This window comes from Terrapene carolina, unplaced genomic scaffold (genome assembly GCF_002925995.2).
Source record: "Terrapene carolina triunguis isolate 2854851 unplaced genomic scaffold, T_m_triunguis-2.0 Scaffold42, whole genome shotgun sequence".
NCBI lineage: Eukaryota > Metazoa > Chordata > Testudines > Emydidae > Terrapene > Terrapene triunguis.
The window spans coordinates 16,196,279-16,210,891 of NW_020664393.1; positions in this window are offsets into that span (position 1 = coordinate 16,196,279).

The window sequence follows — 14,613 nt, forward strand, 5'->3', positions numbered from 1 at the left end:
AAAAAAAAAAAAAAAAAAAAAAAAAACAGAAGAAAAGTGAAGGTTTGGAGAAAAGACAATATTTGCTGAAAATAGAACTAAAATGGAAATGATTTTATGTTGTTTACAAAGGGTCTGATCCAAAATCCATTGAAATCAATGGGAGTCTTTGTTGACTTCAGTGGGTTTTGGATCAGGCTTAAACGGTGGTCATTTTGTGCCTGGCATAATATTATATTAAAGCTGACCCTAATTGTTCCATTAACTTTTCTATTCTAAATTCCAATTCCAAAGGGTTTATAACTGCCAATAAAATGTAGCTCTGTAATGATTCTCAGCATGTATGTTCTTATACAAGGACTGGACCATCTTATTCTTATATTTTCAGTTTTTGCTCTTTTTCCTGTTTTCTTCCTCCTTGTATCCCTAGCTCCCAAGAAAGCAGCTGCTTAGAATGTTAGAGGAAGGGACTACTTCCCTTTATATATATATCTCCTTAACAGACTATCTTCTGATAAAGTCTAAATTTGACACATTCAGTATATCTGGTCAAATGAAAGGGTACTTAATGTTCTTTGGTAACATGCAGCTGCCTAAATATTCTGGCCTTTACTCTCTTTTGTTGGTTTACCCAGAGGACTCTATAAAGAGACCATATACAGAAGTATCAAACAAAAAATATATATATATACATACAAACCCCCCACCCCATCCTCTCAGTATCTAGTGACCTGAGAAATGCTATTTGAAAAACTAATGACCTAGGAATGCCTCTAAATCTGAGAGCATCCAGCATAGAATACAGGCCTTAAACTGGACATGTAACTACTGATCCACATAGAAGATTAAATCAGAACAGTGATTTTTTTTTTTAAATCTATAAATAAAAAAAGGCTCTGCAGTGATCCCTCCCACTTCAAGCATTTTTCCTATAGCTGAAATCGGTAGCTAACGCAGCTTCCTACAAATGCTTTCTATAGTCTCCTCTTGTTTTGGTGTCAGCATGGGTTAGTCCTTCCCCATATTAAAGGAACTCAGAATAGTACAATTTAATAACAATTCAGATATTGATGCATTGGTGTAAAGCATTATGTCATGAACTTTCAATGGGGCTATTATTTTAATCCAGGTCAGAGATATACTTCATAATCAGAATTATAGATTTTTAATACCAAATCTTTCTCTACTGTCATTTTGAAACTATTAATCTTTAATAGTACAAAACATCTTTCATAATCATAAAATTTTCAGGCCCAGAATAACTAAAAATTGCCTCATTATTGGCTCAGAATTATATTGTAAGGTGTCAGCAAATATGAAAATAAATTTAATTTTCATGAGGTCTAAGGAGAATACAAATGATTGATTTTCCATTCTGAAGTCAATATGTTATTGACAGAACTATGTCTAAATTACAAAAAAAAGAGCAGAAATCAATGACCATGGGGCAAAGATCAAATCAATAGCTGAAACTCTCATTAATGCAGGGAATGACAGTTTTACTCACTTTGTCTGAAAAAAACCCAGCCTTTATGTCCTTTTTCATTGAGAACAGAGGGGCAGAGGTCAAATATGCATAATGAATGTGAATCTACAATTTCTTTAGATCAAAAAGCTCTTGAAGCTCTGAAATTCATTTTTAAACAGATATATGATCCCTAGTGTAAAGTCCAACAGACATCATTAGAAATTATGGATGAGCAGTTACAATGCTGTTAGGGACTGCAAACCTGCTTCTACATATTGTACCAGTGTGTAGTTCTATGCTGCAGTACAAAACAATACTGTTAAATTTTCTGTTTACACAATCAACCAATTGCATTCGTTTTCATGCTATAACTGTTATATCTTTAAGTGCAATAAAGAGCACCTTCTTTGAGGTTTCCAAAAACATATTGCTAAGAGCACCATTTGTGCCACCAATGGCATCAAAGGACAAAAAACTTTTGAAAATATGTATTCTCTCCAGATGCTTTGATTAAAATTCAGTGTATTAAATTCTAACTGTTGCCAGCAAAATGGTTTGTAGGGAAAAATCCTGTGCATTTTTTGTAAACAGGCATGACCCCTGACCCAGAACTTTTTTTTTTTGGACTTGAATGTAAGAAAAGAATAAAGGTTCCTAGTAACTTTTATAAAAATAACTTTCTATTGAGGTTTTCATACATGAAGAATGATGGGAACTCAAGGGTAAAATTAACATAGTATAACATACTGAATGAGGCCAGCCATGCAGTGTAGCTCAGTACAGTGTGATGATATTAAATAGCTTGTTCTTGCCCTATATTAAACCCATACCATTCCAACATGTGAATCATAGAAATTTGAAATGGCAATGACCAGGTAGAATGGTCATCATGCTTTATCCTAAAGGTAAAATTTATAAATTGTTTATATAGTGTTAATAAATGATTAGTAGATGATCAGTCTCTTATTATAAATTGTTATACAATCCAACATGTAAATAGGTTACTTGTAATCATATATACAAACTTCTCCTGATGTGCTTTTCACAGTATCTGTCTGTAACATTCTTATAATATTTATTAACCTTTTATAAACTATTTATAATTATAATGTTCTCTCAATAACTATAGTGTACCCTCATGCCAGAGTCTATGATTTGTGCCCCACGTCTGATTGCAAGAGCTAAAGGATTCTCATGCTTGTTCGTCATAAATCAGACCAACACAAAACTTAAGAAATGCAACAAAATATTTTGCAAAAATATAAAAAATCTGCACCATCTGAGCAAGTTACAATCTCATCTGGGACTGAAGTGTTGGACAGTCCTGCTCAGCAAGCTTCTTGAGAGAGGAGCAATGTCTTTGTATATATCTGGAAGCTCTGTAACACATTGTAGGTAAACTTCCCATTCTACTCACAGGCAAGTTTTGACTTATATTTAGTTGTGACTAGAATAGAGAGGACTCTTCCCCCACCGGAAGGCCTCAATGTTTCCCCTGAGTTGTTCACGGCAACTTCAGCTCACAGCTAGGGTTTTAAGAAAGTCTTCACACAGCAAATGCCACTGCTTGGGCTAAAGCTGAAACAAAACTTGTAAATTTCAGTAGACACTGAAGGCTCTGGGATCCTAAGGCTCATATGGCCTACAATTTCTTTCTTTTGCTTTTTCTTTTCTTTTTCTTTCACAGCCTTGGAAATTGAAGTCTGTTTATCCACAAAGAGGTAGTGGCAGTGGAACTATACCTCTCAATTCACCTAGAGGAGATCTCCTCAAAAGGATACAGAATAGATATCAGTGGTGGTTGTAGAATTAGTGTTTATTCTAAAGAGACTTGTAATCCTTTGTTTGTTCACATGGGTATAACCTCTAGGTATCAGCTCCACTTCATAATAATTCCTAACCAGAGAGATTTAGGCATAATCAGGTTTCAAAAGGGGGAGCGGGAAGAGACGAAATAGTCTTTGCCCTAAGCTCTGTCAGGAAACCAAAATTCACCTACTTGTAACACCAAGATGAGATTCCTCTACCAGTAGATAGTACAAATCTTCATAATGTGATTGTCCATCTTATTTCGTGCATGATTTCATCAACAGTGAGATAGTTGACAATCGAATACCATTGCATAGGTAAATTTTTCCTCCATGTTGCCTCACCTGCCTTTTGGGGCATAACTGAGCAGGCCCATTCTCTCTTCCTTCCATGCTGCAGCACAAAGGGAAAGATGCAGCCATGAGAGAGGTGAAGGAAAAGGCAAAAACTGCATCTTAGGCTGGACTAAGCAGACATTAGTTTCATAAAGAAAAAATGGGTCATGAACACTTAAGAAATGAAGCAGGCTTGGAGCATTGTATTAATATTATTTCTGGTACATTGTACAATCAGTTCTATCATATGTATAATCAATTCCATCATATTTAGTAAAACTGTCATATGCTGCCTGCACAGCCATTAATAACAATTTGTTTTATAGATTGAAATGATCAACTGGTGTAAACACAAAATCACTTTGACATTGATTTTTTGATTTATTTACAGCAGCTCATCAAGCCTGAGTAATCCTCTGAGAGCATGAGGAAGTGCAGGGTTGCTGGGGTTTTGTTTTTATGTATTGTTCCATTGACTGAAGAAAAGACAGTTATAGAAAGTGAAATTCAAGACCTCTGAGAGGTACTTGACTTTCTTGTCAGCTTTGAATAATGTTTCCCATTTTAGAGTTCTTTTTGAATACTATAGATCAGTATGTTTCAACTTGAGGGCTCAGACTCTGAGTAACAGTTCTTACCTTGCTTCCCTTCGTGCACCAGATAGCATATTGAGAGAAATACAGGCGCTGACTTTTCGAAGTGCCGGGGGGTGCTTGATCCCTGGCTCTACCCCAGGCCCCACCCCTTCCCTCAAGGCCCCACCACCCTGCCTCTTCCCTCCCAGTTCCGTACCCTCCCCCGAGCGTGCTGCATCCTCGCTCCTCCCTCCCAGCCTCCCTGCATGCTGTGAAACAGCTGATTGCGGCAGGCGGGAGGCACAGGGAGAGAGGGGGAGGCGCTGATCCGTGGGGCCCTCCAGCAGATGGGAGGCAGGGGGGAGCTGATAGGGGAGCAGCTATGGGAGCTCAGCACCCACCATTTTTTCCCTGTGAGTGCTCCAGCCCTGGAGCACGCACGGAGTGGGTGCCTATGTTGAGAGGTTACTTGAGCATGGTGTACAAATACCTTCCCAGGGAGAAAATACTGGGTACCAACGGGTTCTTCAGTTTGGTGGAGAAAGGTATGCCGAGAACCAATGCCTGAAAGTCAAATCCAGACAAATTCAAATCAGAAATAAGGCATACATTTTTATTAACCATTGGAACAAACAACCAAAGAAGTGGTGCATTCTCTACCTCTTCTTGACTTCAGATCAAGGCTGGAAGATATGCTTTAGTCAAACAGAAGTTACTGGGCTCAAGGATGAGGCTACTGGATGAAATTCTATGGCCTGTCTTGTACAGGAGAAAAAAACTACACAATCCAGGTTTTAATATCTATGAACCAATCTGCACCATCCCTTTACTGGGTTCAGATTACTTCTCCCATTGTATTAACTCAGCTGCTATGGCTGGAGCATTGGGGGGGGGGAGGGGGGAGATTACAGGTGTGATGCTGCGTATAAAAAAAAGTGACCATTTATAAATATCACTGTTACACAATTTCCATAAATCTTATACAAAGTGTATCATGTAAGGTGTCAATGGAAAAGTGATGAATTGCTAAGTATGATTATCCCGTTTATACCGTTTATATGCAGTATCATCTTTGTATCGGAAATTATGAATATTGGTGATTTACTTGTATCTTACACACATTGTATTCCTGGGTAACACTCCCCAGATAGCTGTCTAACCTTGATGTAAATTTTATGTGTTGATGGCACATCAAGGACCCTCAGTTCGCACAATAGGCCATTGAAGATAATCATCCCATCCAGATGGCTCTTCCTGAGAATTCTTCAGACAGCAAAAGGCCGATGGCCACCCCCTGTGAGTCACCAAGCCATGTAAAGACACGTGTTATGCTCATGTCACCCTGGATTCCATCTTGGTCCAGTAACTTTCCACAAACAGGGCTGTGGACTTTGTTTGGGATAATAAAATTCCATGCACATGGCAGAGGATGTAAAAATACACCTGAAACATCTCCATTTTGTCTTCAGTTACTGCTTCATTTCTCGGGACTAGATTTCTAACAAGAAATTTCCTTTAAACAAGGACTGATGACCCCCAATCTGTGTGGGTGATTCCAGAGAAACTTTTGCAAACCAGCAATCTAGTCCATCACTGCTACAAACCTGCCATAAGTACTTTGCAATCATTTGTAGGTATGTGATCTATTAACCATTTATAACTCTCTTCTTTTTTTTTAGTTATTAAATATTGTTAGTTTCCTAAGGATTGGATGACAACATGATATTTTGGTAAAATCTGAGATTCATATTGATCTGAGGATATGTGTCTCATCCTCTGGGATTAGTAAGAACTTCACTCATAGTGAACTAGCCCCTCACCATATTAGACCTGTTTATCTGGATAAGATAACCAGCGTGGTACTCCAGAAGCTCTTTTGTTACTGGCTTGGTGAATCGAATTACAGAATAAACCACCAGTTCGGAGGATTGTCTGCCCTATTCCTTGCAGTCTGTCCTGAGTGTGGCATTCTCAGTGTGGCCCATCCCAAGCACCTGGTCACAGGCCCATCTCAGGCACCTACTCCCTATCCATCTGTCCAGGGAGGAGGTGGAGGACCTGCACTCTCTCACTGTACACAGACTATTGATCCAAGTAGGCCACACAGGGGGATGGAGAGGTACTGACTCCCATTTATTCCATTATATGTTGTCAAAAGGGCCATTTACACTCTGGCCCTAAATTATTAATAAATCAGAACTGTGAAATTGCAGCCCCTCTGAGTTTAGCCATTATCCTGTTTCAAGATTTTTTTTTAAATTAGTAAGAACAGTGCATTGAAGTTGATACCTATGATCTAGAGCATTTAAAAATAGAATCACAGCCTCTCTGTGATTTTTATCTTCTTCAATCAGGAGAATCAGATAAAAGGATCTAAATCTTTAATTGCTGATGTTCCAGACAGACTATTCACTGAAAGGATTTTTACATTAACCAGATAAAAGTGATTTTAAATTAGTTGTTAGGCTCTAACACTGGATACTTTTGAAAGCCATTAGCAAAGCAAGTAACTATCTTTATGAATGTTAGTCCCCCAGAATGCCAGGAAATTAGGATTCAGTTTGATGCATTACTTCTCAAAACTTTTTCTTAAATGTATCAGCTTAAAATAGACAAAAGTCAACTTTATATTTTGGCCAAAAGTGTTCATTTTAGACACTGAAATGATGCCACAAATGAACGGTATTTTAAAACTACAAATGATGCAATCACTTTGAGGTATACTTATTTCCCAAATGTACTGTAGATTTTCACAACAATCAACTAATTATTATACAGTCATTCATGTGACTCTCTTTTTAACAGTATATGTTGTCCACACTGATTTTATTATATTAGTTTTTAAAAAGGGTCAAAGTAGGGTAAACCTTCAATCATCGTTCTTGAAGGGCTTGATCTAAAGCCTTTTGAAATCAGTGGAAAATCTCCTATTGGCTCAGGTGCTAAACTTCCAGATATGTTTCAGTTTGAACAGTATCATATACAGTTCAAAGTTCATATACACTTTATTAATACTGGGGAGCATTTAAGGAGAATAGGAGCTCCAAACCTGGATTCACAACTGGAAAACAAACCTGTCATTCGAAATACACAGAGGGAGTAAACTTTCAGTGAAGTGCATGGTGGATTAAATATGCAGCACTTGTTAATAATATTGGAAGTGGTGTTCCTAATCCACTACACAAGATGCTGAAAATGTCATTAAATATTGTACCGTACGGTCGCTCGTGGTTGTTAAAATTTCAAACCGGTAGGCATTTTAATTCTAAAGTGCAATATAAAATTAGCATGTACGAGCTGGCAGGTCTGAGACTAAAAATGGACCACAAGAAACATGCAGAAGAAATAAATATATTTCAGCATTCATGTACTAAGTATTTCCTTTTCTTTCTGGAAGCCTAGACACCATTGTGATTGGAGCACAAGAAATACATACATGCATAGATAGGCAAACCTACATTGTGTAGGTAAACCTGTTTTATTTTAGCAAGAGCTAAGCGCTTCCCCTGTTCTCAGTTTCCTGTCATTTCATTTCACTGGCACATTTATTATTATAGTTAATTTGTATTACAGTAACATCTAGATATCAGGGCCTCTTCTTGCTTAGTACACATAGCAAGAGCCGTTCGGCTCTCAAGAGCTTACAATCTAAGTAGATAAAATAGGCAAAAGAAATATTATCCCCAGTTTACACATAAGGAACTGATATGCAGAAAGAAAGTGACTTGCCCAAAGTCACACAGGAAGTTTGAGTCAGAGGCAGGAATTGAAGCCAAATTTCCTGAAACCCTGAAATGCTTATGCTTTACCCATAAGAGCATCCTTCCCCTTTAACAATTTAGATTAAAAATAAAGATGGCCTTAAACAGAGCCACCTTGATCATCCTTAGCAGGGATGACTGAAATAGTTTCAATTCCAATATTCATCAAAATTGAGAGGCAGGGGAAAAGGGTAGGAGAGACAGGAAAATTTCAATGATATTTTTGAAAATGTGACTAATTTTCAGACTATTAAATTTTTTTCGGAATTCCATAAGCAAGAGTGGAACATTTAAAAATACGCTTGTGTGTATATGTGTAAAAGAGGTGTTGTGTTTGGGGGTTTTATTGTTGTTGTGGGTTTTTTTTCTGATCAGCTCTTAACATTTTAAGAGAACTGAAAAAACCTTTTTAATTGCTCTTCTACCCCACCAAATACAGCAGGTTCCTGACCACTGTGATCATACCCACTGTGATTAGAGCCAGTGTTGGCTGCTTTGAGGAGGGCTATGATAATACCCTAAAACATAACAGGCTAATAATGAAAGTGGATACAGCTCACATTCAGGCAAGGCAACTTACATCAACCTAATTATATCAGCATCTATGCTACAGTTTTGCTCCCACCGAAGTAAGTCTCCTGCTATGCTGACACAATAATTCCACTTCTGTGAGAGGCGTAGCACTTAGGTTGATGTAGTTAAGTTGAGGCAAAGTCATTGTAGACACTACATTACTTAAGTTAACTTTGGTGGCCTCCTGGAGGTGTACCACAGTGCCCTACCATGACCACTCTGGTCAGTGTTTTGAACTCCATTGACCAGTGCCAGGTACACAGGAACACCACCCTCCCCTTTTAAAGTCCCGCAAATTTTGGAACTTCTGTTTGCTCAGTGTGGAAAGCACACCTAGCAACTTCCAAGCAGAGCGTGCCAGCTCCATGCTCCAAATGTACCCCTGCCTGGAGTACACCAGAGGTGATGCATCTCCTGGGTCTGTGGGGGAGAAGCTGCTGTGCAGGCACAGCTCTGATCCAGTCGTAGATATGTAGACACCTATGAGCAGATCACTCAGGGAATGGGGGAGAAGGGCTACAAGAGGGACCTGCAGCAGTGCCGCATGAAAGTGAAGGAGCTGTGGCAGGCATACAGGGAGGCAAACAGTAGCTCTGGTGTGGCACCGCTGACATGCCACTTTTACAAGGAGCTGCAGCGACTCCACCACCACCCCCAAGGGCCCTGTGGATACATTGGAGGAGTCGGAGCCATGGGCCACCACAGGCAACTCTGAGGATGAGGTGTTGGATGAGGATGAGGAGGATGAGAATGGGGGACAGGAGACTGGGTGATCCATTGTAACCCCAGAGCAGTCCAGCCAGTTGCAACACTCCGGCATAGGTATGTGTGATGCTGGGAAAGAAACCTCTCTAAGGTATGTAGTTTGCATTGATATTGCAGGGACACATCTTCTCATTTACTATTTTTTACAAGAGGTAGTGAAATAACCAGTGGAGGTAGAGTTGCTATCTGCTTTTCATTGCCTGGCACACTTAGGCAAGGGGACCCTGCAGAACAGTTTGTTTATACACACTAGGATGTCCAGTGAATCCTCCATTGAGATCTCGAGGAAAGTTTCCTGGAGGTATCCTGCAATCCATTGTTGAAGGTTTCTGGGGAGGGCTGTCTTATTTCTTCCACTATAGTAGGACACTTCCCCACGCCACTCAGCAATTAATTTGGCAAGCATCATTGCAGCACAGAGGCTAGCAGCATATGGACCCGGTCTGCAGCCAGCCGCGTGCAGGAACTGTTCCCTTTCCACCTCCATTACCCTCAGGAGTGAGATATCATCTAACGTCACACTGCCTGGGGGAAATGGTGCCAGTATTCAGTTCAGTTGCCCAATCTAAAACCACTAGTGCCTGTGAGACCCCGCCCCTGGGCTTGCTCCAGCTCACCCCTTTCCCAATCATAGAATCATAGAATATCCGACCCTTGGGGCACTCCGCTTGATACCGGATGCTAACTAGACATGGAGCCATTGATCACTACCCGTTGAGCCCGCTGAGCTAGCCAGCTTTCTATCCATCTTGTAGTCCATTCATCCAGCCCATACGCCTTTAACTTGCTGGCAAGAATACCGTGGGAGACGGTATCAAAAGGTTTGCAATCCTCCAGGCCATACTCGCCATGGCTGGGACTGCCATCACGGTCTATGAATAACTGGCTGAAATGAAAATGTACTGCTTGTAACTTGCATGGCTTCACGGGAGTGATTTTAATATAGTAAGTTTCCATATACCTTGAGTATGCACTCGCAATGGTACCTCCAGGCATTGTATCTTTTGCAGCTGCAATTATGTCCCCAACACCAGCTGAGTGGCTGAGCCAGGTAAGGAGAAGAAAGAAGAGGATGCGGGATGACATATTTGCAGAGATCATGCAAGCCTCTGGAGCAGCAGACACTGAGCATAGGGCATGGAGGATCCCTGAGCCAAACAGTTCCCCTTTGAGTTCTTCTTGTAGCCCTGGTATCAGACTGTTCAAAATAAGCAGCCAGACAATCCACCTCCACCCTGGCAGAAACTTCTCCCCCTTTGCCTCATGGATATTATGAAGTGCATGAAGCTATAACCATGGGGATATTTTTTTTCACTAAACTCTAATCAGGTGAGTAGACAGTGCCAGCAACCTCTTAAATGGTCAAAGGCACATTCAACAGTAATTCTGCACCTGCTGAACCTGTTGTTGAAGCGTTCCTTGTTGCTGTCGAGGTGTCTGGTGTACGGCTTCATCAGCCATGGGAGTTGGGTCTCCCAGGATCACTATGGGCATTTCAACATCTCCAATAGTGATTTTGTGGTTCAGAAAGAAAGTCCCTGTTTTCAGCTTTCTGAACAGACTTGTGTTCTTAAAGATATGTGCATCATGCACCTTCCTGGACCATCCCACACTGATGTCAGTAAAACATCCTCAGTGATCCACCAGTGCTTGCAGCACTATAGAAAATTACCTCTTTTTATTGATATAGTCTTTGGCAAGGTGATCTGGTGCTAAGATAGGGATATGCATGCCATCTATCATCCCACCGCAGTTCTGGAACCCCATTGCAGCAAAACCAGTCACTATTCTGTACGCTGCCCAGAGTCGGTCCTTTTTAGCAGGCGATTAATAGCCCTGCATACTTGGGTCACAACAACCTCCAGCTCCAAAATGATTCCCAACTGAGCAGTAGCAGTCTGGCATTGCAAGTTTTCACACAGAGATCACCACTCACTCCTCTACCATCACGGTAGCTCTCAATTGGTGTCACTGTGCTGGAGGGCTAGGGCAAGTTCTGCACACAGTTCCAGGAAAGTGGCCTTTTGGATCTGAAAGTTCTGCAGCCACTGCTCGTCATCCCAAGCGATCACACCAGTAAATGCTTGCTTCTCGGGCTCCACCATGTTCAATTGTTCTGTGACTGCCAACATCAACTGGGAATTGTTTCTTTCCATGCCTTCCAGCAAGGCTACTGCAAAGGAATTCTCATATTCCGTACGGTGGCTCATCTGGTGGCTCTGGAAATACTGCAGGATCAGGTGCTGTTTGCAAGGCATATCAAAATAGCACAGAGCTATGCAGGATCCATGCTTCTCACAGAGCTGGCAGACGTGTGGGTTTGCTGAATTTTTGAAAAGAGGCATGAAACAGTATTGGATGTAGATAAAATTATGGGATGTAGATAAAATTATGGGATGGAGAAAACTGCATCACGGAACCTTCACGCCATGTTCTCAGTCACCCCGTGTGATTTCGCCCCCATACGGCATTGCGAACCCTTACCAAAACACTCTGCACTAGATGGTGGCTAGTTGCACTGTTGTCTGAATTAATGCAAGTGTTGATAGTGAGAACACGCACTTCCAAAACAATGAGCGTAGTGCGGACATGCACAACCAAAGGATAAATGGACACAAGTCAGATATTAGGAATGGCAATATACAAAAATCTGTAGAAGAACATTTCAACCTCCCTGGACACACAATAGCAGATTTAAAGGTAACCATCCTGCAGCAAAAAAAACTTCAGGACCAGACTCCAAAGAGAAACTCCTGAACTTCAGTTCATTTGCAAATTTGACACCATCAGATGAGGAATAAACAAAGACTGTGAATGGCTAGCCAACTACAAAAGCAGTTTCTCTCCCTAGGTGTTCACACCTCAACTGCTAGAAGAGGGCCTCATCCTCCCTGATTGAACTAACCTCATTATCTCTAGACTGATTCTTGCCTGCATATTTATACCTGCCTCTGGAAATTTCCACCGCATGCGTCTGACAAAGTGGGTATTCACCCACGAAAGCTTATGCTCCAATACTTCTGTTAGTCTATAAGTTGCCACAGGACTCTTTTTTCACTTTTTACAGATCCAGACTAACAGGGCTACCCCTCTGATACTTGACAACCAACTTAATTACTGAGGCAGTTGTTTGCCAACATAAATTAGGTTGACTTAATTTTGTAGTGTAGACATACCCTCGGTGTCTGGCTGCAGGAGAAGTAAAGACTGTATATAATTGCCAACATCTTAAAAATATTGCAACTGTCCAAATAAGGAATGGTCTGCAGACCATTCAACCCCAAAGTTACTAGATGGTTCTGTGCATATATTCTGTGGAATTTTAGCACTTAGATAACATTATACAAATAATTACTAATTACTTGCACAATCCCCTATGAGATGAATAATTATTATTCCCATTTTATTGATGCAAATGTGACATTGGCAGACCAGATGCCAGACTGGTTTCCAGCTATGCATTGGTCAGTGTTCAGTTGAAGCCTAGAGGCCTTTGCATGAGCTGGCACCTGGCCTGCCAGTGTCACAGAGGACACTAAGGGCCTGATCCTGCATTGAAATAAATACAGGCAATACAAACATTGGAGCTACATAGAGCCCCACTGAAGTCAATCTTTCTTAATGTGAAAGTCAAGATTAGCCCTGATGTTCTGAGTCACCCAAATAGTGGAGCTGGGGACCATAAGAGGACTATAACCATAGTTTTGGCAGGTACTGTTGTCTAGATAGTTCCAAGCACTCACCCTGCTTTTGTAAAATGAATTCTAATCACTTCCAAAGCGTATGTATATGAGATGTATATGAGATGTACCTAACTTGTTTTGATTTAGTACCTGATCCAGTGCCTATGGAAATCAGTGGAGCTCTTTCTATTGACTTCAATGGGCTTTGGATCAGGGCTTAAAGTCTCAGTTGAAATAAATGGGACATCTCACATGCTTAAAGTTTGGTATCTTGTTGAATCGAGGCCTCAAAATGCGAAAAAATAAAGGAACAAATTTTGTAAATACTGGAGAGGTAAACCTACAATTTTCCTGCCCATTGTTATTATGGATTCTCCTCAGTATTTCAGATTCATATTCACTTCCGTTCTACACAAACTTGGTGTGACTTTTATTATATTACATTATTTAGCTAAGAAGTTTTAAATCACACTGAAGTTCTAGGAAATGTTATCATTGCAATGTATGTACTCCTGTACCCTATCTTTTAAAACTTCATGAATTATTATTTTTAGATCTTTCATTTTGGATTTTTGTCCCTATGTTGTCCCTCATTGGGAGTTTAGCAGTTTATTGCAAGAGTTTCTGCATCTTGAAGCTGTGCATTGACATTTTAAATGTGTCTCCTACTTGCCAAGGTAATCCACTCACAAGTTGGCAGGCTTGGCCCCGCAAGGTGCTGTGCTGAGCACACTCAACTCTCATTTACTTCATTAGAAGTTGAAGATATTCAGAACCACGCTGGATTGGGCCTTATTTTTGTTTAATTCTGTTCTTTATAACTTTTAAGCCATTCAGACACACTTACTTCTAATCAGCACACAATTTCCAGATGTGTTAATTGGGTGTCAGTCTTTCTGATATCTGAATACCAGTCCAGCTTCTCAGAGCAACTACACAAATTTATCAAGGCAGGTTGATACAAATACTCACTGATGAAAGACAGAGTCCAGAAAGTTAATCATATTGTTTTCTCTGCAGGCTTTAGAAATAAAGAAGATAAGATCTGACATTTTATTAATCTTCTAAATGCTGTCTGTGTTTAATTCAATATATAGCTTTATGGATGCACAGTAATGTATGTTTCAGAGAAGCTTTCTTACAATTGGGATTGACATGCTGTGCATTCAAGTTTTGTGTGTTTCCTTATCTCTGATACAAAATGTATGTGGTATGTTTCTCTGATTTCAAGCTCTATTTATTTAGTATAAAACTCTGAAAAAATAATACCATCCGGCTGCTTTTAACCCTAATAGTGGGAAAGGGGTTTGGTGTAGTCTTATAGATTCATATGTGCTAATTGTTCTGAATGCCCTAGTAAAGTACTGAGTGTCATCATCTGCTGCTTCTGTGTTACCAGATTTGCCCGTTACTTTGGGGTATGCTCATTTATTAGGGTTACTCTTCTGCGGGGGGGGGGGGGGGGGGGGTTCTGTTATTTTATCAATGTACTGCTTGTGTCACTTGTGTTTTCATAAGGAGCTCTACTTCTCCCTGCTGCAAGTTTCCTTCCAATGGAGCTATCCTGCAGGACCTAAGTTCCCCAGGGCTGGGTTCTTACAGCCCCAGAGTCAGCCGAACACACACACACACACACACACACACACACACACACACACACACACA